Consider the following 24,434-nt stretch of genomic DNA (forward strand, 5'->3'; position numbering starts at 1 on the left):
AGATAGACAGATGGGTCAGGGGAGAAAGAGAGAATGTCCACTTGGGAGAGATGAGGATTCCAGTACCACCACCCCGCTGGCTCGATGCTCTAGGGGTATGCGAGAACACGTGGGCAGACGAGGAGAGGGCAGTAGGAGTAGCAGTGTTATCTGTGGTAATCCATGTTTCCGTCAGCGCCAGGAAGTCTAGGGACTGGAGGGTAGCATAGGCTGAGATGAACTCAGCCTTGTTGGCCGCAGACCGGCAGTTCCAGAGGCTGCCGGAGACCTGGAACTCCACGTGGGTCGTGCGCGCTGGGACCACCAGGTTAGAGTGGCAGCGGCCACGTGGTGTGGAGCGTTTGTATGGCCTGTGCAGAGGGGAGAGAACAGGGATAGCCATACACATAGTTGACAAGCTACAGAAGAGGCTACGCTAATGCTTATGCAAAGGAGATTGGAATGACAAGTGGACTACACGTCTCGAATGTTCGGAAAGTTAAGCTTACGTTGCAAAAATCTTATTGACTAAAATGACGAAAATGATACAGTACTGCTGGCTGGTGGAGTAGGCTAGCTAGCAGTGGCTGCGTTGTTGACTTTGAACGTGTAGCTGGCTAGGTAACCTCAATAGTTTCAGTACTACACCTTGTCATGATACAAAAGCAACTTTGTAGCTAGCTAACATAACACTAATCAAGATGTTCCTTTGTAATGTATTTAGTTTCTACAATGCTGCTCGTCGGTAATAGTTGGCTGGGTTTGGAAAAATGGCGTCGCGGGGGACGGAAATAGCTGGCTAGCTAACCTCGATAATTACTAAACTACACAATTATCAAGCTATCAAAATCAAATCAAATCAAATGTATTTTTATATAGCCCTTCGTACATCAGCTGATATTCTCAAAGTGCTGTACAGAAAACCAGCCTAAAACCCCAAACAGCAAGCAAAGCATGTGAAAGAAGCACGGTGGCTAGGAAAAACTCCCTAGGAAAAACTCCCTAGAAAGGCCAAAAACCTAGGAAGAAACCTAGAGAGGAACCAGGCTATGAGGGGTGGCCAGTCCTCTTCTGGCTGTGCAGGGTGGATATTATAACAGAACATGGTCAAAATGTTAAAATGTTAAAATGTTCATAAATGACCAGCATGGTCAAATAATAATAATCATAGTAGTTGTTGAGGGTGCAACAAGCACGTCCGGTGAACAGGTCAGGGTTCCATAGCCGCAGGCAGAACAGTTGAAACTGGAGCAGCAGCACGGCCAGGTGGACTGGGGACAGCAAGGAGTCATCATACCAGGTAGTCCTGAGGCATGGTCCTAGGGCTCAGGTCCTCCGAGAGAAAGACAGAAAGAGAGAAAGAGAGAATTAGAGAGAGCATATTTAAATACACACAGGACACCGGATAAGACAAGAGAAATACTCCAGATGTAACAGACTGACCCTAGCCCCCGACACATAAACTACTGCAGCATAAATACTGGAGGCTGAGAGAGGAGGGATCAGAAGACACTGTGGCCCCATCCGATGATACCCCGGACAGGGCCAAACAGGCAGGATATAACCCCACCCACTTTGCCAAAGCACAGCCCCCACACCACTAGAGGGATGTCTCCAACCACCAACTTACCGTCCTAAGACAAGGCCGAGTATAGCCCACAACGATCTCCGCCATGGCACAACCCAAGGGGGGGGCGCCAACCCAGACAGGAAGACCACGTCAGTGACTCAACCCACTCAAGTGACGCACCCCTCCCATGGACGGCATGGAAGAACACCAGTAGGCCAGTGACTCAGCCCCTGTAAAAGGGTTAGAGGCAGAGAATCCCAGTGGAAAGAGGGGAACCGGCAAGGCAGAGACAGCAAGGGCGGTTCGTTGCTCCAGCCTTTCCGTTCACCTTCACACTCCTGGGCCAGACTATACTTAATCATAGGACCTACTGAAGAGATAAGTCTTCAGTAAAGACTTAAAGGTTGAGACTGAGTCTGCGTCTCTCACATTGGTAGGCAGACCATTGGAGCTCTATAGGAGAAAGCCCTACCTCCAGCCGTTTGCTTAGAAATTCTAGGGACAATTAGGAGGCCTGCGTCTTGTGACCGTAGCGTACGTGTAGGTATGTACGGCAGGACCAAATCGGAAAGATAGGTAGGAGCAAGCCCATGTAATGCTTTGTAGGTTAGCAGTAAAACCTTGAAATCAGCCCTTGCCTTAACAGGAAGCCAGTGTAGGGAGGCTAGCACTGGAGTAATATGATCAATCAAGCTATGACAAAGACAACTATGTAGCTAGCTAGCTAACACTGCACTAGTCAAATCGTTCCGTTGTAAAGTATTAGTATCTACACCGCTGCTAGTCGGTAACGGTTGGCTAGCTAGCAGTGGGTTAATTGAGTGAAACAAATTGTTATTTTCCTATTAGTGTAACTATATCAAATTGTGAACTTGGGGAATATTGAGATCCTACGATGCTGAAGGAAATTCTGAGCAAAAAGTCTGAGCAATAATTAGGATCTGAAGTGGCTGAAGTGGAATCTTTGGATTGGACACAGTCCCTGAACAAGGAATTAAATGGTTTGGCAAGGCTCCAACCAATGTATTTATGGCAGACATTCACTGGCAGACAGAAGTAAATTGTTTATTGCTTTGATGCTCTCTTGTTTTTTTAAAGTAATCATAATCTGAGCTCACTGCATTTCTTTATACAACATGGACACACTGAATGGAGTAAGTGCAAATTACAATCATTCAGCCAAAACATAGAGCATACACATAAATACCACATTTAATCTGAAGCAACTTTCACCACCCTACATAAAAGCTGACAGTATTAGAATCTACAAAAATATCATTGCTTAATTTCTTGTGTCATAAAGGTAACATAGAAACACAGTTTTGAATATGAACTGTAGCTGACCTAAAGTACTTTGCCTTGTAGGTAAAGTTAATTGGAAAGAGCTTGTTTACAGCAAGCTTATACTTCAGAGTTTTTGTCAAAAGAACCTAGAAGAATCCGTTGCAGTTTCCCTCGCTAAGTCGTTGCCTAGCTTTGTTTGTTTCTCTTCACATCCCTGTTCTTTGATGACACACCTCATCAACCACATCTTAAGCATGTCAAACATAATTTCAGGCACTGCTAGAATGCATACCTAAATTACATTTCCTTCACAAGTTTTCAACTTCAGACGTTGTTTCAGGGTGAAGTGTTTTGTTGATTGACACTAATTAATTTATGCACCTTCTGCACCACACATTCTCATTTCTTGTTCATATTTTTTTGTGGAGGAAGAAAATAAATGTCCCCAGAAGGAAAGATGCACAATATTGGAATTGTCCATACAGAGCATTTGATCATTACTATTCCTCTCAACGGCTGCACAGTTTGTCTTGCCAGAGCCTCCACATTCTATACCATTCAGGGATAAGAGTTATAGACACTGTGATGGTTACTCCTTGTGTCCCTATGTCACCAACCTACATAACAGCTGACAGTATTATAATCTACAAAATATAATTGCTTAATTTCTTATGTCCAATGTTGTTTATAGGATTAGTTTGTCTTCCAAGAAAAGATTGTGGTTGAGAGAACTAGCTCTTGATAATTTGGCCCAGATCTGCATTGCCCTATCATCTAAAAACTGCTCCTCACAGGCTCCATTTTTAGTGCTTCAATGTCTGCCTTCCAGGATGCAATCATCTGGCCTATGTAAGTACTTTCAGTACATCAGTCAATCCCTTAACTGCTGCAAAGTGTCAGGGGAGTCGGACATCTTTGTGACCCTGTTGCTGCTCCTCTGACGTTTATTTTTACTTATAAAGATATCATGATATTATGTGATGTAATTAATAAATAACGAAAGCCTATTTAGTGCTTGAGGGAGCAGCTACGAGCCTGAGTCATTTCCCTGTCTTCTCCGTAAAGACTCATTCAGCCCAGGCAGGTCTGTTTCTAATAACCGAGAACTCCAGCCTTACATCATAATCAGGAGATGTCTGGCTTTATTTACATAGTTCCTAATCAAGTTTGGGACCACCTTTTTTTGGGTGTGTTTCATGGCTTTAGTATTGTTAATGTGAAAAAGAAAAGGCCCAGATGCATGTGGTTAGGGTTCAGTCAGGTGTTTAATTGCCTGCTCGGTGGATGCCTCGAATGGAAAATCCTTAACTATTAAACGGTACACTTAATCAGTGCCAAGAAGACAGAACTACAGTTAGCTTTCAAGAGCCAGCCATTAACCAAATTCCTCGATTAACCCTCGCCTTCACACATATGTTTGGTCATCTAGCTGATGAAGCCAATCCATTTCCCTGTGTCAAAAAGCATGTAATGAAAAGAGAAATCTTTCACAATGCCCAACACTTGGCAGTGTGTTTCTGGTAGCATTCTGAGTAGTACATAACCAAAATACTGTCCTCTGAATAAGCAGTCACATCAAAATGTTGTTTGTGTCTTGGTACACTGGCCAGGTAGCCGCAATGGACCTTTTTTGTTTCCTTTGATTAATATACAGTGGCAAGAAAAATTATGTGAACCCTTTGGAATTACCTGGATTTCTGCATAAATCGGTCATTAAATTTGATCTGATCTTCATCTAAGTCACAAAAATAGACAAACATAGTGTGCTTAAACTAATAACACACACATTATTGTATTTTTCTTGTCTATATCGAATACATACATTAAACATTCACAGTCTACTGTAAGTTGGAAAAAGTATGTGAACCGCTAAGCTAATGACTTCTCCAAAAGCTAATTGGAGTCAGGAGTCAGCTAACCTGGAGTCCAATCAATGAGACGAAATTGGAGATGTTGGTTAGAGCTGCCTTGTCCTATAAAAAACACTCACAAAATGTTAGTTTCCTATTAACAAGAATCATTGCCTGATGTGAACCATGCCTCGAACAAAAGAGATCTCAGAAGACCTAAGATGAAGAATTGTTGACTTGCATAAAGCTGGAAAGGGTTACAAAAGTATCTCTAAAAGCCTTGATGTTCATCAGTCCACGGTAAAACAAATTGTCTATAAATGGAGAAAGTTCAGCACTATTGCTACTCTCCCTAGGAGTGGCCGTCCTGCAAAGATGACTGCAAGAGCACAGTGCAGAATGCTCAATGAGGTTAAGAAGAATCCTAGTGTGTCAGCTAAAGACTTATAGAAATCTCTGGAACATGCTAACATCTCTGTTGGCGAGTCTACAATACGTTAAACACTAAGAAAGAATGGTGTTCATGGGAGGACGCCACGGAAAAAGCAACTGCTGTCCAAAAAAACCATTGCTACACGTCTGAAGTTTGCAAAAGTGCACCTGGATGTTCCACATCGCTACTGGCAAAATATTCTGTGGACAGATGAAACTACAGTTGAGTTGTTTGGAAGGAACACAAAACACTATGTGAGGAGAAAAAAAGGCACAGCACACCAACATCAAAACCTCATCCCAACTGTAAAGTATGGTGGAGGGAGCATCATGGTTTAGAGCTGCTTTGCTGCCTCAGGGCCCATTTAGCTTGCTATCATCGACAGAAAAAAATGAATTCCCAAGTTGATCAAGACATTTTGCAGAAGAATGTTAGGCTATCTGTCCGCGAATTGAAGCTCAACAGAAGTTGGGTGATGCAACAGGATAACGACCCAAAACACAGAAGTAAATCAACAACAGAATGGCTTCAACAGAAGAAAATACACCTTCTGGAATGGCCCAGTCAGAGTCCTGACCTCAACCCGATTGAGATGCTGTGGCTTGACCTCAAGAGATGAGTTCACACCAGACATCCCAAGAATATTGCTGATCTGAAACAGTTTTGTAAAGAGGAATGGTCCAAAATTCCTCCTGACCATTGTGCAGGTCTGATCTGCAACTACAGAAAACATTTGGTTGAGGTTATTGCTGCCAAAGGAGGGTCAACCAGTTATTTAATCCAAGGGTTCATATACTTTTTCCACCCTACATTGTAAATGTTTACATGGTGTGTTCAATAAAGACATGAAAACGTATAATCCTTTGTGAGTTATTAGTTTAAGCAAACTGTGTTTGTCTGTTGTTGTGACCTAGATGAAGATCAGATCAAATTTTATGACCAATTTATGCAGAAATCCAGGTATTTCCAAAGGGTTCACATACTTTTTCTTGCCACTGTAGAACAAATATAAACATGGTTTGTATTGATTGCTTTTCTGAAAATAGCCAACTCGTTCATGTCTGTTATTGGACCCTGTCATCGTGTTTAAGTGGTGGTTAAGTCTTTGTGTTCACACTCAATGAGTCCATCAGTCAGTGGATGTGACATGCAAAACGTAAACATGACACAGGCCTTGTCTGAACAGCAGGCTCGGTCGATTGAAGCACCAAACACATCCATCATGGAGACATATGCAAATGATCCTAGCGTACTGGGTCTGACATCGGTACTCTTCCTTTAGCCTGTTCATAAGTCTTGTCAGAACACAAGCTGAATAAAACAAGCAAGCATACACTTCTTTAGCCAGTTTTCTTCATCAGCATTAAAGGTTATAAATTGTCCCCAAACTCGATAATAAGCTTAATCATGAAAGGTTGATTTTCAGTTTACAACCTTTTGTCACGGTTGCTGTAAGAAACAGACCAAGGCGCAGCGTGTGTTGAGTTCCACATATTTAATTGAGTTCCACATAGTGAAACTTCTTCAACAAAACAATAACAAGCAACAAAACGTGACTACGTGGTGCAACAAGCACAAAACCAAACAATATCCCACCAACACAGGTGGGAAAATGGCTACCTAAATATGATCCCCAATTAGAGGCAACGATTACCAGCTGCCTCTAATTGGGAACCATACAAAACACCAACATAGAAATATTGAACTAGAACACCCCCTAGTCACGCCCTGACCTACTACACCATAGAGAAACAAGGGCTCTCTATGGTCAGGGCGTGACACCATCATCATCATCATTATGGCTCTTAAAAAGCCAGAGAACTGTAGCGTAACCTTTCACAGTCCTATCAACTCAAGTGCTAAAGAGCCCTGGTCTGGGTCAATGTAACTTCAATGCAACAAAATGGAAAGTTAATTTAGAGTCGGTCCTGTGACGGCTTAGCAAGCAACAGAGATCATATTCATGAGCAATGACCAAACTTAGATTTTTAAGCTCTTGGTAAACTTTAAGTTCCCGTTTTTTATGGAAAGCAAAGTTTGTTCAATACATTTTGGTGGATTCATACAGTCAACACATTCAATATTTTTTTTTTTTTTATGCACCCTATGGTTATACAAGTCAACGCTTCTTTACACTTTTCCTGCATGCATAGCTGGGGGATTTTCTAATTTTCGGACTGATGTTATGTCTGGCATGGATGGGACAAAATGAATTTTCCTCCATCACAGGCTCTCTGTTTGCTTACATTGGGCATAATGAACCATTAATTCACTGCTGTCGCCTGCAGACCGCAGTCATTTTGAGAAGAATTAGCTCTTGGAGAGACAGGGCAGATACAGAAAAATTAAGAGTCAAGGCATATAAGAGTTTCCATATACCCTGTGCCACAAGACACTGGTCATTTTAGTTAAGATAGACATGTTTCTTAATGAGGGAGCCATATATTCATTTACGGCTGTTTATTCACAGTGTAGTATACTTAGACACAACAAGGATGCCGGTTGGTATTTTTGCCAGTGATTGTAAGGGGGGCATTATTTGCAGACCCTAACCAGTAGGCCTAACCCGAGGGCGTCATACACCTTAGTAGTGATTGCCATATTTGGTGTCTTTCTCACTATGTTATACTATGTTGGTTATACAAGTGGATGAAAGTGAGCTTGCCCCTGACCAGAACAACACAATATTAGAGCTGGCCTTAAAGCCCTCTCTCCCTGTAGGGCCCAGTCTGTCTCTGTTCTCTCTGTGAATTCTCTTTAGTAAGTCCTCATCACTGCTGACTCTCCCATCTCCAGTTGACAGGGTTCAGCTGTTCTTTCCCCCTCAGTCGACCCAGTGAAAACAGCCTGCTTAATTAGTATTAGAAGGGCCTCAACTATCTGTCACATCTGAGAGTCAATGCTGTTGGTTTAAGGTGTTGGTTTAAGGATCTGTGAGTATCTATATACTTGCGTGTCACTGAATGTGACATTGTGACAAGTTATTGAAATAAATAAGACTTCTAAAGGGTTTTAGTTCGGAGTGTTGTAAAGGAATCATTCTTATCTTTCTCAGTCAGAACAGTTTGAAATGTAAAAATAGATGCCGTTCTTGATTGAAGGCGGTACCACTTGCTGCTAATCCCTTGTACAGTACAGTATATCCTTCTGTACTTTTTACTTAGTAAGCTTTTACATAGCCACTGTTGCCACAGGTCTTCAATAATGTTTTTTTAGGATCTAACAGTCTTTGACATATTCTTTGACGAAAACTTTGTAAAGACAACCAACAAAACTTTCAATATTTCTGTTGTCTTTTCATCTTCTCTCAGTTTCTAAAATGTGTTGTTTGATGTTAAAGGTCTGGGAGCATAAGACAGATATTGCATTGGAACATCAACTTTTTGTTCTCGTCAACACTGCATGGCTAAATAAAAAATAAATAAAAAAACGTTTAAAAGCAAAATAAAAAGCCTAAATATGCTGTTCCCATTATATCAGAATATTGACTTTGAATCCTACATGGCATAATGATATGTGCGAAAGTCTCAGCAGAGATGATTTGAAAACACAAACACTTCCCACTAATGAGTGTGCCTTACTATGGAAAACGTATATGGGAAGAAATTAACTAATAAGTCATTCGGATGCCGTGAGAAAATATTGCTTGAGGATGGTTTGGTAGTGAAGTGTTTGTTTTAGTGACACACTATTTAAAGGGCCCCAAATGTCATCCTTAGACTGTCTTACATGCTGTTTGATTCCGCTCTCAACCTCTGAGCTTTTTCCCCAGTTTTCCATTCCAAAGGAAAACCTTCATAGCGTCATACACAGCCTTTAAAGATCTGCAGTAGAAATAGTATGTCTCTGAGTCTTTTGATTGACTCTGCTAAAATACTTAAAGGGCAACTGCACTGCCTGATTTGGCCTCATTTTAGATTTGGTTCATTAAGAAAAGCCAGCGGCCATTACTGAATTCAAATGTGAGTTGGTTTTGGGGTGTGGTTTGATATGGGTGTCTCTTGTGTGTGTTCACAGGTGGGAAGAGTTAGTCAAATTATTTAGCCAATTAGCTTCAGTCGGCTGGTGTGCGACCGTAGCAAAATTTCTTTGACTTTGGATAGCCTATCTCTGGGGATAGTTAAAGACCGTCAATAAATTACACAATGTAAATGGAACAATATTTTAATGTTGCACATCTTTCAGTTGTCTCATTAAATGCTTTCAATATTTTCATATGAATTTCTATATATTTTTTTGGTTTCCGGTTTTTAAGTAATTGAAATTGGAGCTATTGACCTTTTAAAATATTGTCCCATGTACATTGTGTAATTTACTGATGGTCCCTAACTAGCCCCATAGGGATATCGAATGTCAAACCAAATTGACCATGGGCATTACGATCGGGTCGTGTGCAGCTGCGCCCCGAATTGATGGTTACTTGGTGCTGCCAGCTGTGGGCATGTGGGCAGGATTGAAATAAACCCAAACCATAGAAAACTGTTAGGATGTCCTTCATTCCGTGATGTACCATTTTTTCCTATCATCTCACAAACCTCCGTTTTGGACGAGACTGACTTTATGATCAAAGTTATCCTATTTACACTTGGTAGTCAATTTTTACACAAGAATACATGTTTCTTATGGATATACAGTGCATTCAGAAAGTATTTAGACTCCTTTTTCCACATTTTGTTGGTACAGCTTTATTCTAAAATTGATTGAAAAAATATTTTTTTCTCATTAATCTACACACAATACCCCATAATAACAAAGTGAAATCAGGTTTTTAGAAATGTGTGCAAACATATATATATATTTACATACAGTGAGGGAAAAAAGGATTTGATCCCTTGCTGATTTTGTACGTTTGCCCACTGACAAAGAAATGATCAGTCTATAATTTTAATGGTAGGTTTATTTGAACAGTGAGAGACAGAATAACAACAAAAAAATCCAGTTAAACGCATGTCAAAAATGTTATAAATTGATTTGCATTTTAATGAGGGAAATAAGTATTGGACCCCTCTGCAAAACAAGACTTAGTACTTGGTGGCAAAACCCTTGATGGCAATCACAGAGGTCAGACGTTTCTTGTAGTTGGCCATCAGGTTTGCACACATCTCAGGAGGGATTTTGTCCCACTCCTCTGCAGATCTTCTCCAAGTCATTAAGGTTTCGAGGCTGACGTTTGGCAAGTCGAACCTTCAGCTCCCTCCACATATTTTCTATGGGATTAAGGTCTGGAGACTGGCTAGGCCACTCCAGGACCTTAATGTGTTTCTTCTTGAGCCACTCCTTTGTTGCCATGGCCGTGTGTTTTGGGTCATTGTCATGCTGGAATACCCATCCACGACCCATTTTGAATGCCCTGGCTGAGGGAAGGAGGTTCTCACCCAAGATGTGACGGTACATGGCCCCATCCATTGTCCCTTTGATGCGGTGAAGTTGTCCTGTCCCCTTAGCAGAAAAACACCCCCAAAGCATAATGTTTCCACCTCCATGTTTGACAGTGGGGATGGTGTTCTTGGGGTCATAGGCAGCATTCCTCCTCCTCCAAACACGGCGAGTTGAGTTGATGCCAAAGAGCTCCATTTTGGTCTCATCTGACCACAACACTTTCACCCAGTTGTCCTCTGAATCATTCAGATGTTCATTGGCAAACTTCAGACGGGCATGTATATGTGCTTTCTTGAGCAGGGGGACCTTGCGGGCGCTGCAGGATTTCAGTCCTTCACGGCGTAGTGTGTTACCAATTGTTTTCTTGGTGACTATGGTCCCAGCTGCCTTGAGATCATTGACAAGATCCTCCCGTGTAGTTCTGGGCTGATTCCTCACCGTTCTCATGATCATTGCAACTCCACGAGGGGAGATCTTGCATGGAGCCCCAGGCCGAGGGAGATTGACAGTTCTTTTGTGTTTCTTCCATTTGCGAATAATCGCACCAACTGTTGTCACCTTCTCACCAAGCCACTTGGCAATGGTCTTGTAGCCCATTCCAGCCTTGTGTAGGTCTACAATCTTGTCCCTGACATCCTTGGAGAGCTCTTTGGTCTTGGCCATGGTGGAGAGTTTGGAATCTGATTGATTGATTGCTTCTGTGGACAGGTGTCTTTTATACAGGTAACAAACTGAGATTAGGAGCACTCCCTTTAAGAGTGTGCTCCTAATCTCAGCTCGTTACCTGTATAAAAGACACCTGGGAGCCAGAAATCTTGCTGATTGAGAGGGGGTCAAATACTTATTTCCCTCATTAAAATGCAAATCAATTTATAACATTTTTGACATGCGTTTTTCTGGATTCTTTTGTTGTTATTCTGTCTCTCACTGTTCAAATAAACCTACCATTAAAATTATAGACCGATCATTTCTTTGTCAGTGGGCAAACGTACAAAATCAGCAGGGGATCAAATACTTTTTCCCTCACTGTATATATATATATATATATATATAAAAAAAAAACGTATTTACTTAAGTATTCAGACCTCTTGCTATGAGACTCGAAATTGAGCTAAGGTGCAGCCTGTTTCTATTTATCATCCTTGAGATGTTTCCATCAACTTGATTGGAGTCCACCTGTGGTAAATTCAATTGATTGGACATGATGTGGAAAGGCACACACCTGTCTATATGAGGTCCCACCATTGACAGTGCATGTCAGAACAAAAACCAAGCCATGAGGTTGAAGGAATTGTCCGTAGAGCTCCGAGACAGGATTGTGTCGAGGTATAGATCTCGGGAAGGGCACCAAATAATGTTTGCAGCATTGAAGGTTCCCAAGAACACAGTGGCCTCAATCATTCTTAAATGGAAGAAGTTTGGACCACCAAGACTCTTCCTAGAGCTGGCCGCCCATCCAAACTGAGCAATCGGGGGAGAAGGGCCTTGGTCAGGGAAGTGACCACGAACCCAATGGTCACTCTGACAGAGCTCCAGAGTTCCTCTGTGGAGATGGGAGAACCTTGCAGAAGGACAACCATCTCTGCAGCACTCCACCAATCAGACCTTTATGGTAGAGTGGCCAGATGGAAGCCACTCCTCAGTAAAAGGCACATGACAGGCCGCTTGGAGTTTACCAAAAGGCACATAAAGACTTGAACTCTTTGGCCTGAATGCCAAGCGTCACATCTGGAGGAAACCTGGCACCATCCCTATGGTGAAGCACGGTGGTGGCAGCATCACGCTGTGGGGATGTTTTTCAGCGGCAGGGACTGGGAGACTAGTCAGAATCGAAGGGAAGATGAACGGAGCAAAGTTCAGACAGATCCTTGTTGAAAACCTGTTCTAGAGTGCTCAGGACCTCAGACTGGGGCGAATGTTCACCTTCCAACAAGACAATTACCCTAAGCTAACAGCCAAGCCAACGCAGGAGTGGCTTCGGGACAAGTCTCTGAATGTCCTTGAGTGGCCGAGCCAGAGCCAGGACTTGAACCTGATCGAACATCTCTGGAGAGAACTGAATTTAGCTCTGCACCAACGCTCCCCATCCAACCCGAGAGAGCTTGAAAGGATCTGCAAGGAAGACTGTGAGAAACTCCCCAAATCCTGGTGTGCCAAGCTCATGGCGTCATACCCAAGAAGACTCAAGGCTGTAATTGCTGCCAATTGTGCTTCAACAAAGTACTGATTAAAGGGTCTGAATACTGATATTTCAGTTTTTATTTTTCATAAATTTGCAGATTTTCCCAAAAATACTGTTTTTGCTTTCTCATTATGAGGTATTGTGTGTAGACTGATGAGGGGAAAAAAACTATTTAATACATTTTAGAATAAGGCTGTAACATAACAAAATGTCAAAAAAGTAAAGGGGTCTGAATACTTTCCGAATGCACTGTGCACAGGCTATTTTCAATACAAGAAGTTGCATTTTAGGGGTAGTTGGTCTTTAAACACTTGCTCTGTTGGCATTGGCACAGCAACAATTGCTTAATTATCTTTGAGAATTTAGAACAGGTTTTGTCTCCGTTGGGTCATGGATATTGGCATTTGGGACATGAATATGACATTTTTAAGAGTTATATTCAACCCTTGAAATTACTGAAATTGGAGTCTAAATGACCCATGCTCTGATATTCAATATTATTCCATTTATTTGCTGCATGGTAATGAGATGAAAGGAGTGATGTAAAAAAAGCAATATCCCCCCTCCCCTCACCCCTGCTCTGCCCTCCCCTGCACCCCACCCTACATTACCTCTGCTGTAGCTTCCCCTCAGACAGTCACATATGGATGACAGAGCATGGATCTCTGCACACACACACACACACACACACACACACACACACACACACACACTGATTCAGCTAGGAACTCTTTTGGAATGTTGGGTGCTGTGAAGCAGTGATGATGAACGCCTTGATGACAGTTGGCTCAATGGAGCATGCCGTCAGAATGATTAATTAAGTGTCAAAGGAACTCGACTGAGCTGTATTCAATTACCCACCACAGTTATCATATTATAAGCTACATCAGTTATCACGTATTACTTTTCATTTTATCCATCCCTTTGTAGGAAGTGTTAGTATAAGTGTGAGGTAGTTTGAAAGTTAACTCCAAATACCAGAGCAAAATCAATGATCTGTCTGGTCTATTTTACTTGAATAATTTTATGCACCCTAGCCAGTGCTTGGATTTCATTGGAGCAAAGAAAGTGTGGTTGTTCAGTCAAAATCCCAAAAGCTTAAATAGTTATTGCTTTTATCTCTTTTTATTGCCACCTTGATCATTCACCTGTATTTCCCTGATCTCCCGGCTCACACAACAGGATATAGTCTGTTTCTTTTTAAACTTAGCCTCACAAATGGCTTGTGTGAGATTTAAAAAAAAAAGGCTAAAACGCAACAGTACCTCAAAGCATCTCAGTCCTGTGCCGTGTTTATCCCCCCTCCTTTCATGGTATGATCTAATAATGACCAGTAGGTCAATGTAGCACGGCAAGGTTAATGAGATACTGTAGACTACATGTTCTGCTTAGTTATTCATGAACCGTAACACTAAACTTGACACCCAATGTCATAATATAAAAGCCAACACTAAAAGCTGACATAACTTGTCATAACCTGTCATAATATGGTCATAACACTGTCATGACTCAGATATTTACACCTATTGTGGCATATATTGTTATTGTGTTATTTTATGGCTGGTTATGACACCTACAAAAGAGTGCACAAACATTGTCTGATCTGTTTATTAGGCCTACAAAAATGGGAGACACAAATACAATATGACGTCCATCTAACCTGGAGAAGGAAATTATTGTTGAAATACAAAAAAAGTGGCACTGACCTAATGATAAAGACAGTGAATATGCACAATATGGCCGATGTTCTCCAGTAGTGCTAATAATACTTTTTGCTGAAGTTGAGAATTTTGATAACTAAAAGACAGATTGGAGTATTTTCATCGTCTACTCCTTATAGCAATAGCCATTTGTTTTCCAAACTGTTTTTCAGCAATTGTATTTTTAAATATTGCGATATGCCTGGCTGGGTCTCTTAATGATTTATTTATTTATTTCACCTTTATTTAACTAGGCAAGTCAGTTAAGAACAAATTCTTATTTACAATGACGGCCTAACAAAAGGCAAAAGGCCTCCTGCGGGGATGGGGGCTGGGATTAAAAATAAAAAAATTAAATTAAAATATAGGACAAAACACTCTGCTTATCATAGGCAGTCGCAACTTAACCATCATCTATTTGGTATTTGCCACGTTCTCTGCCCAAATTGTGGGCCCTTCCGACTGTGGCCAAATCATGCTTTCTGGTGTAGTAGCCTATTTTTTATCATTTTTAAAATGTCTGTATAGACAGGATATCCCTGTTTCGAATTGAACGAATCATAATATATTGTATTACATAGGCCCGCCCCAGCCTTTCCGCTTCTTCCAGCCAGCCAGCCCTTCCGTGTTAATTTTAAGAAACACAGTAGCTAGCTAGCTAGCTAGCACAAAACTTGGGACATCGTTTGCCACTAACATCATAAATATGGAGCATAAATCATCACACACATTTTCAAAATGTCCTCTGTTTTAGTAGACACTCTTATCCAGTGACTTACAGGAGCAATTAGGGTGAAGTGCCTTGCTCAAGGGCACGTTGACCAATGTTTCACCTAGACAGCTTGGGGATTCGAACCTGCAACCTTCCGGTTACTGGCCCAATGCTCTTAACTGCTAGGCTACCTGACACCAATGCATTCTTGCTGCTATTGCTGTACTGCCCATGTTTATTCTGGAAAGTTTCCTCTGCCCCCTAGCACGAAATTCCCTAAACATTAATAGATCATAGGCTGGCCCAAAAAGATCAACAAGTATGACCAACAAAACCAAAAAAGATATGAATCCTCTTTCATCAAGTCAACCTACAATTTCTATCTAATGCAACATTTACTAATGTAAAGATAAAGAAAAGAGAGGGCATGTACAAAAGTAACTTTTTTTCAGCATGATATAAGGCATGAAGCAAACGTAGAGGTGTAGACTCAGTGAAGATCTAAAGTGAAGTTGTCTTTTATCTCTCTCTGTACCCTGATGCAGGGAAACAATTCCTGTTCAGCCTCAGAGAAGCATGATTCTGGTTCTGATTCTGGATAGCTCAGCTCCTGTAAATAGTGCAAGGACATTTAGATGTCTATGGGACCGTTTTCCAATCATAACATTGTAAAACACTCACAGTGGGCTATGAGTTTCCCAACTTGAGACTCTAGGGAGGATGAATGACCTGTCGAACTAGGGTGTCCCTTAATTCAAATGTTATTCACACAGTATGTCATCACTATGTTGATATGTTCATTTCAGTTAATGATTTGGAATGAAAATATCTACTGTAGGTAGCCTTGCCAGCCAGTGCATATGTGACACGCCTCGTATGTCAGTGGTGGACGTCTGGCTTGGGTCTCTGAGCTGTTCTGTTGTCTATTGTCATCCACATAACCCTCTTGCAGGTACTATCTTCTTCATCTTCTCTGCATCTTACAGCAGGAGAAGTGGAGAGAAGAGAGAGAGGGAAAAAAGTACCTGTCGTACTAGGGGTCATGATGTATGCGCTGAAAGGCAAGTGGACAGGCATCACCACAGACATCCACATGGGCTTCTGTTGTTAAGTTAAACCACCTCTGCCACTACTTCTTGCAATACTAAGTTTCCATTTACCATTCCATAGACATTAACTTCCTAAACCAGATTATACATGTATAGTCTTGAGTCTCTCTCTCTCGCTCTCTCACACTCTCTCTCTCTCTAAATTCAATTTATTAAGGGCTTTATTGGCATGGGAAACATATGTTTACCTTGCCAACTCAAGTGAAATAGATAATAAACAAAAGCGAAATAAACAATACAAAATTAACAGTGAACATTACACTTACAAAAGTTCCAAAAGAATAAAGACATTTCAAATGTTATATTATATCTATATAAGTGTTGTAATGATGTGCAAATAGTTAAAGTATAAAAGGGGAAAAAAATAAACATAAATATACAGTGGCTTGCGAAAGTATTCACCCCCCTTGGCATTTTTTCTATTTTGTTGGGGGTTTGTATCATTTGATTTACACAACATGCCTACCACTTTGAAGATGATAAATATTTTCTTTTGTGAAACAGACAAGAAATAAGACAAAAACCCCCAGAAAACTTGCAGAGGCAATTACAACTGCAAGTCTCTTGGGGTGTCTCTATAAGCTTGGCACATCTAGCCACTGGGTTTTTTCCCCCATTCTTCAAGGCAAAACTGCTCCAGCTCCTTCAAGTTGGATGGGTTCCGCTGGTGTACAGCAATATGTAAGTCATACCACAGATTCTCAATTGGATTGAGGTCTGGGCTTTGACTAGGCCATTCCAATACATTTAAATGTTTCCCCTTAAAGCACTCGAGCGTTGCTTTAGCAGTATGCTTAGGGTCATTGTCCTGCTGGAAGGTGAACCTCCGTCCCAGTCTCAAATCTCTGGAAGACTGAAACAGGTTTCCCTCAAGAATTTCCCTGTATTTAGCACCATCCATCATTAATTTAATTCTGACCAGTTTCCCAGTTCCCACCGATAAAAAACATTCCCACAGCATAATGCTGCCACCACCATGCTTCACTGTGGGGATGGTGTTCACGGGGTAATGGGAGGTGTTGGGTTTGCACCAGACATAGCGTTTTCCTTGATGGCCAAAAGCTAAATTTTATTCTTATCTGACCAGAGTACCTTCTTCCATATGTTTGGGGAGTCTCCCACATGCCTTTTGGCGAACACCAAACGTGTTTGCTTATTTTTTTTCTTAAAGCAATGGCTTTTTTCTGTCCACTCTTCCATAAAGCCCAGCTCTGTGACGTGTACAGCTTAAAGTGGTCCTATGGACAGATTCTCCAATCTCCGCTGTGGAGCTTTGCAGCTCCTTCAGGGATATCACATCGCTCACCGCTCCCGAGTATACAACTCGCCAATGTCCAGTCTCTTGACAACAAGGTAGATGAAATTCGAACAAGGGTTGCCTTCCAGAGAGACATCAGAGATGTAACATTCTCTGTTTCACAGAAACATGGCTCACTCGGGATATGTTATCAGAGTCAGTACAGCCACCCGGTTTCTTCAAGCATCGCGCCGACAGCAACAAACATCTCTCTGGTAAGAAGAAGGGCGGGGGTGTATGCATTATGATTAACGAGTCGTGGTGTAATCATAACAACATACAGGAACTCTGTCACGGAATTCTAGGACCAGTGGAGATGCGGAATCAGGCGCAGGAGACAGAGGGCCGGAGCAACAGAGTTTTAATGCAACAGGCAAAACACAATAGCCGAAAGGCACAGGGCGCTCAATAAAGTCCGCCAGGGAAAACACATTCCCAAAATAAACACGAGGGAAAAAGCGCACGGGGCGCAGCCCGGCAATAAAGCTTACACAGGCCAGCGAAACAGGCCACACACACAACTGTCCTGAGTGGACAATAAACAATCCCGCACGAGAACCCAAACTGAAAATACACACTAAATAACCCCCCACTAATGACAGACACGAAACAGGTGCGGGATAGACAGACAAAACCAAAAGACACAGAAACATAGATCGGTGGCAGCTAATAGGCCAGCGCCGACGACCGCCGAGCGCCGCCCGACCGAGGAGGGGCGCCACCTTCGTTGGCCTAGAATTCCTTACGATCAAATGCTGACCGCATTATTTCCCAAGATAATTATCTTCGATTATAATCACAGCCATGTATATCTCCCCGCCAGCAGACACCTTGACGGCCCCGAAAGAACTTCACTGGACTCTATGTAAACTGGAAACCATATATCCGGAGGCTGCATTTATTGTAGCTGGGGATTTTAACAAAGCTAATCTGAAAACAAGGCTCCCTAAATTTTATCAGCATATCGAATGCGCGACTCGAGCTGGCAGCATTCTGGATTATTGCTACTCTAACTTCCGCGACGCATACAAAGCCCTCCGCCGCCCTCCTATCGGCAAATCTGACCACGACTCAATTTTTTGCTCCCAGCTTATAGACAGAAACTAAAACAGGAAACGCCCGTGCTCAGTTCTGATCAACGCTGGTCTGACCAATAAGATTCCATGCTTCAAGATTGCTTCGATCACGTGGACTGGGATATGTTCCGGATAGCCTCAGACAACAACATTGATGTATATGCTGACTCGGTGAGTGAGTTTATTAGCAAGTGCATCGGTGATGTTGTACCCACGGTGACTAATAAAACCTTCCCCAACCAGAAACCGTGGATTGATGGCAGCATTCGCGCAAAACTGAAAGTGCGAACGACTGCTTTTAATCTTGGCAAGGCTACCGGAAACATGACCGAATACAAACAGTGTAGCTATTCCCGCCGCAAGGCAATCAAACAAGCTAAGCATCAGTACAGAGACAAAGTAGAGTTGCAATTCAACGGCTCAGACACAAGACGTATGTGGCAGGGTCTACAGTCAATCACGGATTACAAAGAGGAAGACAGCCCTGTCGCGGATACCGGTGTCTTGCTCCCAGACAAATTAAACAACTTCTTTGCTCGCTTTGAGGACAATACAGTGTCACTGCCACGGCCGCTACCAAAACCTGTGAGCTCTCCTTCACCATGGCCAATGTCAGTAAAACATTTAAACGTGTTAACCCTCGCAAGGCTGCCGGCCCAGACGGCATCCCTAGCCGAGTCCTCAAAGCATGCGCAGACCGACTGGCTGGTGTGTTTACGGACATATTTAATCAATCCCTATCCCAGTCTGCTGTGCCCACATGCTCCAAGAGGGCCACCATTGTTCCTGTTCCTAAGAAAGCTAAGGTAACTGAGCTAAACGACTATCGCCTCGTAGCACTCACTTCTGTCATCATGACGTGCTTTGAGAGACTAGTCAAGGATCATATCACCTACACCCTACCTGATAGTCTAGACCCACTCCAATTTGCTTACCGCCCCAATAGGTCCACAGATGACGCAATCGCAATCACACTGCACACTGCCCTAATCCATCGGGACAAGAGGAATACCTATGTAAGAATGCTGTTCATCGACTACAGCTCAGCATTTAACACCATACTACCCTCCAAACTCGTCATTAAGCTCGAGACCCTGGGTCTCAACCCCACCCTGTGCAACTGGGTCCTGAACTTTCTGACAGGCCGCCCCCAGGTGGTGAGGGTAGGAAACCACATCTCCACCCCGCTGATCCTCAACAATGGGGCCCCACAAGGGTGCATTCTCAGCCCTCTCCTGTACTCCCTGTTCACCCATGACTGCGTGGCCATGCACGCCTCCAACTCAATCATCAAGTTAGCAGGCAACACTACAGTGGTAGGCTTGATTACCAACAACGATGAGACGGCCTACAGGGAGGAGGTGAGGGCCCTCGGAGTGTGGTGTCAGGAAAATAACCTCACTCTCAACGTCAACAAAACAAAAGAGATGATTGTGGACTTCAGGAAACAGCAGAGGGAGCACCCCCCAGCCACATCAACAGGACAGTAGTGGAGAAGGTGGAAAGTTTTAAGTTCCTCAGCGTACACATCACGGACAAACTGAAATGGTCCACCCACACAGACAGCATGGTGAAGAAGGCCGCAACAGCGCCTCTTCAACCTCAGGAGGCTGAAGAAATTTGGCTTGTCACCGAAAACACTCACAAACTTTTACAGATGCACAATCGAGAGCATCCTGTTGGGCTGTATCACCGCCTGTATCACCACCCACAACCATAAGGCTCTCCAGAGGGTAGTGCGGTCCGGGGGCAAACTACCTGCCCTCCAGGACACCAACATCACCCGATGTCACAGGAAGGCCAAAAAGATAATCAAGGACAACAACCACCCGAGCCACTGCCAGCTCTCCGGACTTTCGAAGACAAGGTCACATGCACCCTCCCATATAGCATTCTTGTCTTCCTCCACAACCACTGCTCTAAAACCTGTGGCTGTTGCCTTGAGGATTTGGTCCCTTCGTCCAGCACAGCCTTTAGCGGTGACACGACAGTCAGAATTGAGTCTCTTTTCCTAGCTTCTTGAAGACTAGAACTAGCTAGTTGGAAAATTAGGCTTTTCCCAAAGCCTGTTGGCAAGACTGCCATTACATCCCTCGCACAAATGATCAAAATGGTAAAAAAAAAAAAAAATGGTCAGTCGTTACTATGTGGCAGTGTCGTCTGTCTATCTCCTTTTCTGAAAGCTCCATCATAGAGTTTTTCTCCCCCCAGCTAGCCTAACTTTAGCTACCGGCTTGTTTACCTATCTCTAGTGGGGGGCGTAGGAAATTGACGAGGAAGCGTGAGGGGCATTGCGCATGCAAATAGTGTGCATAAGAAGACCAATCAAAACATTTGGTCAAATTCTGATTGAATATCTAATTTTACACATCCTCCTGTCCAGACCAGTGAGTCGCAGCTCTTCCTCACTGTGTAGTCACTAGTCACGTGGGTCGTGCCAGCCAGGCTAATTCTTTACAAACGTTCTGCCTATGGACCTTCCTCATTAGAATTCGTATAGTGGTTGAGTTTAGGCCTGTCAAACAAATAAAATAATTAATCGAGTTAATGGCATGAGTTCATTGTGATTAATCACAATTTTTGAATTTGCTCACATTTGGCCCTAAATATAAAAAAATCGCATACTATGTTTTGATTGTAAGGGAAAGAAACACAAAATAATCTGTATCAGAATGTTTTTAATGGAATTTTCACCATAAACAACACAACAGTCATATCACTATAAGGGATAGTGAAGGTCATTTATTATTGTAAAGGAATAATGCCTAGTTGTCTTGTTATGGGATGCTAAGTCTATCCTCCAATGGTCAGCACTGTCATACTAAGGATCTTGGCTAGGCAGCAACCACATTCAAGTTCTTCATTTTACAGCCCAGTCCCACAGTTCTATATTAAAAGTGTAATGAGAAAAGGTTCCGGTTGGTTTTTGAATTGAAAAATCATATCCCCGCAATCTGTCTCACTCTGTCTCTTTCTCCATTTTCTGAATTAAAGTGGAGTATTTTGGGACTGCAGGACCAATACCAAGATTTATACTTAGCTTTCATTCCCTGCCAAGGAGATAAATTGTAATCTATTGACCTGAGCTGAGTGAGGCCAGCCAGATAAACATTAGGAGCGTGTGTAACTTCAGCATTATGCTTATGAGTTATTTCCCATTCTTCCCTTGCCTGGCTACCCATCCACATCTCTCCGGCCAACTGACATTCCTTCTCCACCATGATGCTGGATTTGCCTCATTCCACTACAATTTCTAGAATGCGAAAACATTCTATATGTTCCGATTGGTCCCTGAAACCGATGGGTTGGGCCAGAGCCGGCCTACACGATGACGTTATCAACTTTGATACTCTGATTGTTTATATTTGTTAAAGATGATCCAATCGCTGATGAATTTGTTTTTGTACAAACAATGCCCCCTTATTTTGAAGTCACACAAACGACTTTTAGTCTTTCAGTTTGAGACCAAATGTATGTAGCGATCGAAAGAGCAGCGGAATGAAGTTCAGAGTGAGTCGTTAGGCAACCTCTTCCCTCAGATGATGTGAAGGTGGAAGTCGTGAAGTCTGATGTGATGGTTGCATTTTTATCTCAGTGGCTGGTGACTATTGCTGGCTGTCATATCCGCCTCCTGGCAGTTTATACCACTATGATACTTGACTTTTATACACTGTCAATTATTCCTTTAGTGTCAGTTTCATACAGGGCAAGGTCAATAAACACACCTACGAACATGCTTTAAGCCCACTCCACAGTTACTGCCTTAGCCAGAAGGGAGGATTTCACCTTTGGAACACCCAGTAGAACTCATCTGTAAATAAATCCTCTGTAAAGATTTGTAAATGCAGTTAACATTTGACATCCAATCCATGAGGAATAACCCACTGGGCACACAGTGGTTGAATCAATGTTGTTTCCACATCATTTAAATAACATTTTGTTGAACCAAAGTGGAATAGACATTGAATTGATGTCTGTGCCCAGTGGGAAGTTGTAAGTGTAGGAGCTCTCCATCGTGCCCTCTAACCAAGCACTTTCAGATCCTTCAGTGCATCAACCGAGCAGTGCTCCTAACTGATTGCATTTTGTATTGTAAATGTTTATGTACAGTGCTAGGCTTTGAAAACATATCCCTGTCCATCTGTGGAACCTGCACTGCCATCCTTCCTTCAAATAGCCTCCAAGTAATCCCTAAGGATAGGCTAATTTTCTTTTAACATTCAACATTTGCCCCTAAATTGACTGTGACAGTGGAGACAGTGGGTTTGTTTGACCTTCCTCAGGATAAGGTCCTTCCTTGTTTGACCTTCCTCCTTTAAAAAACAGAATAAAGATGTATGCCTCACTTTGGCTAACACTCAAAGTATCTATCTCCTTAGCTCTCTTGGAAGGATTATGTAAAGTAACACTTTCAAGGATTATATTGATATTAGATTATTAAAGGTATTCACTCAGATATTAGCATGCTCCCAATTAAGGGGTAAATAGGATTTTGTTATATTTCAGTAACACCATTCATTTTTATCATTCATGAATATGGCAGGACTCAGTATGTCTCTGTGGCTAAGGAAAGAAGGAGCCTATCTGCTTTGGAAAATGATCCTGACATGTCTCATGTCAGCTGGAGAACCATTGCACCTGCATTTCAATGGAAGCCCAGTACAATTTCAGCAGAGGGTGGGACTTGACTGACACAGGTTCAAATGTCCCACATTGATATTCCCTTCTCAGTTAAAAGCAGTCTAATTAAACTGCATGCCAAACAGTAAGGGTGGCCTGGTCAATATCATAGTGCTTATTTGCTGTCACAAAGCCATTGATAAAAGCTCTCTGACTCTAGCCCACACAATGCAGAGACAGGCTTATAAGTGGATGGATAGTTTTAAATTCATGTCTGTTGTGTTTATGTTACATTATGAAACATGGCTGTGACTTTAAGACCGCTGGCACCACTTTTTCTGTCATGAGGTTTATATAGTCGCTCCTTGAAGTAAACAGAAGAGGAGACTGATGTGGGATGCTACACATGGCCGAGTGTTGTATATGGGTTTTCCGTATGGCTGTTGTATCCCTGTGTGGGGAACATTACTCATGGAATAAACATCTAAGTGATGAAAACATTAACTCATAGGATGTACTGTAGCCTACATTATAACATGTTATTTTCAGAGATGTGACTTAACTCATCTTCCAATTGTCCACCTGACCTCGCGACTTTCCCCACTCCTGATAGAGCAGGGATCGTCTACTAGATTCAGCCGAGGGCTGATTTTTTCTTGAGCGGATCATTTGTAGTCTGCAAATTGACTGCAATAAGCCCAAAACAAAGATAATATTTGACTAAAACAATAATTTCAAACCTTGCTTACATTGTATACGATCACATATACAATGTCTCTCTATTATGCTTGGGAATACTTTGGAACAGATTTCCAAAATGAAAATCCCTTGGAGCTGATTGGCTGGTGGTTTTAGTCTTTATGTCTTTTAATAATAATAATACAATTGCTTGTGGGCCGCCAGTTGGGGAACCCTATTATAGAGTAGAATAGCTTTTGGTCAGTGAGACTGACAGTTATGTAATTTGGATTAGAGAAAGTGATTCAATTCACACAATCATTCAAGATGAGTGATCAAACATAATTGGATTGTAACTGATTCTAAATTCCCTTACAGGACACAGAAGAGTCTGTGGCATGCTAAGTAGGTCTTATCTGTGCAAACAGATGGGTTTTATCCCACTGAGTTCTAGGCAGTCCGTGTCATGACTATAGAGATGACCATGGGTTTCTCTGGAAACAGGGGTCTTGATTCTCCACCATCAGCCACACTCTCATCCCCGACTCACCCCCTCTCACACATT

The 24,434-nt window shown here is 42.3% G+C and overlaps 1 protein-coding gene across 1 annotated transcript in view; it reads left to right on the forward strand.

Annotated features, from left to right (window-relative positions):
* The window catches only part of LOC106577063 (muscarinic acetylcholine receptor M3), a 133,701-nt gene that overhangs the window by 24,023 nt on the left and 85,244 nt on the right, over window positions 1-24,434 (forward strand). The window lies entirely within an intron of this gene.

This window comes from Salmo salar, chromosome ssa18 (assembly GCF_905237065.1).
Source record: "Salmo salar chromosome ssa18, Ssal_v3.1, whole genome shotgun sequence".
Classification (NCBI taxonomy): domain Eukaryota; kingdom Metazoa; phylum Chordata; class Actinopteri; order Salmoniformes; family Salmonidae; genus Salmo; species Salmo salar.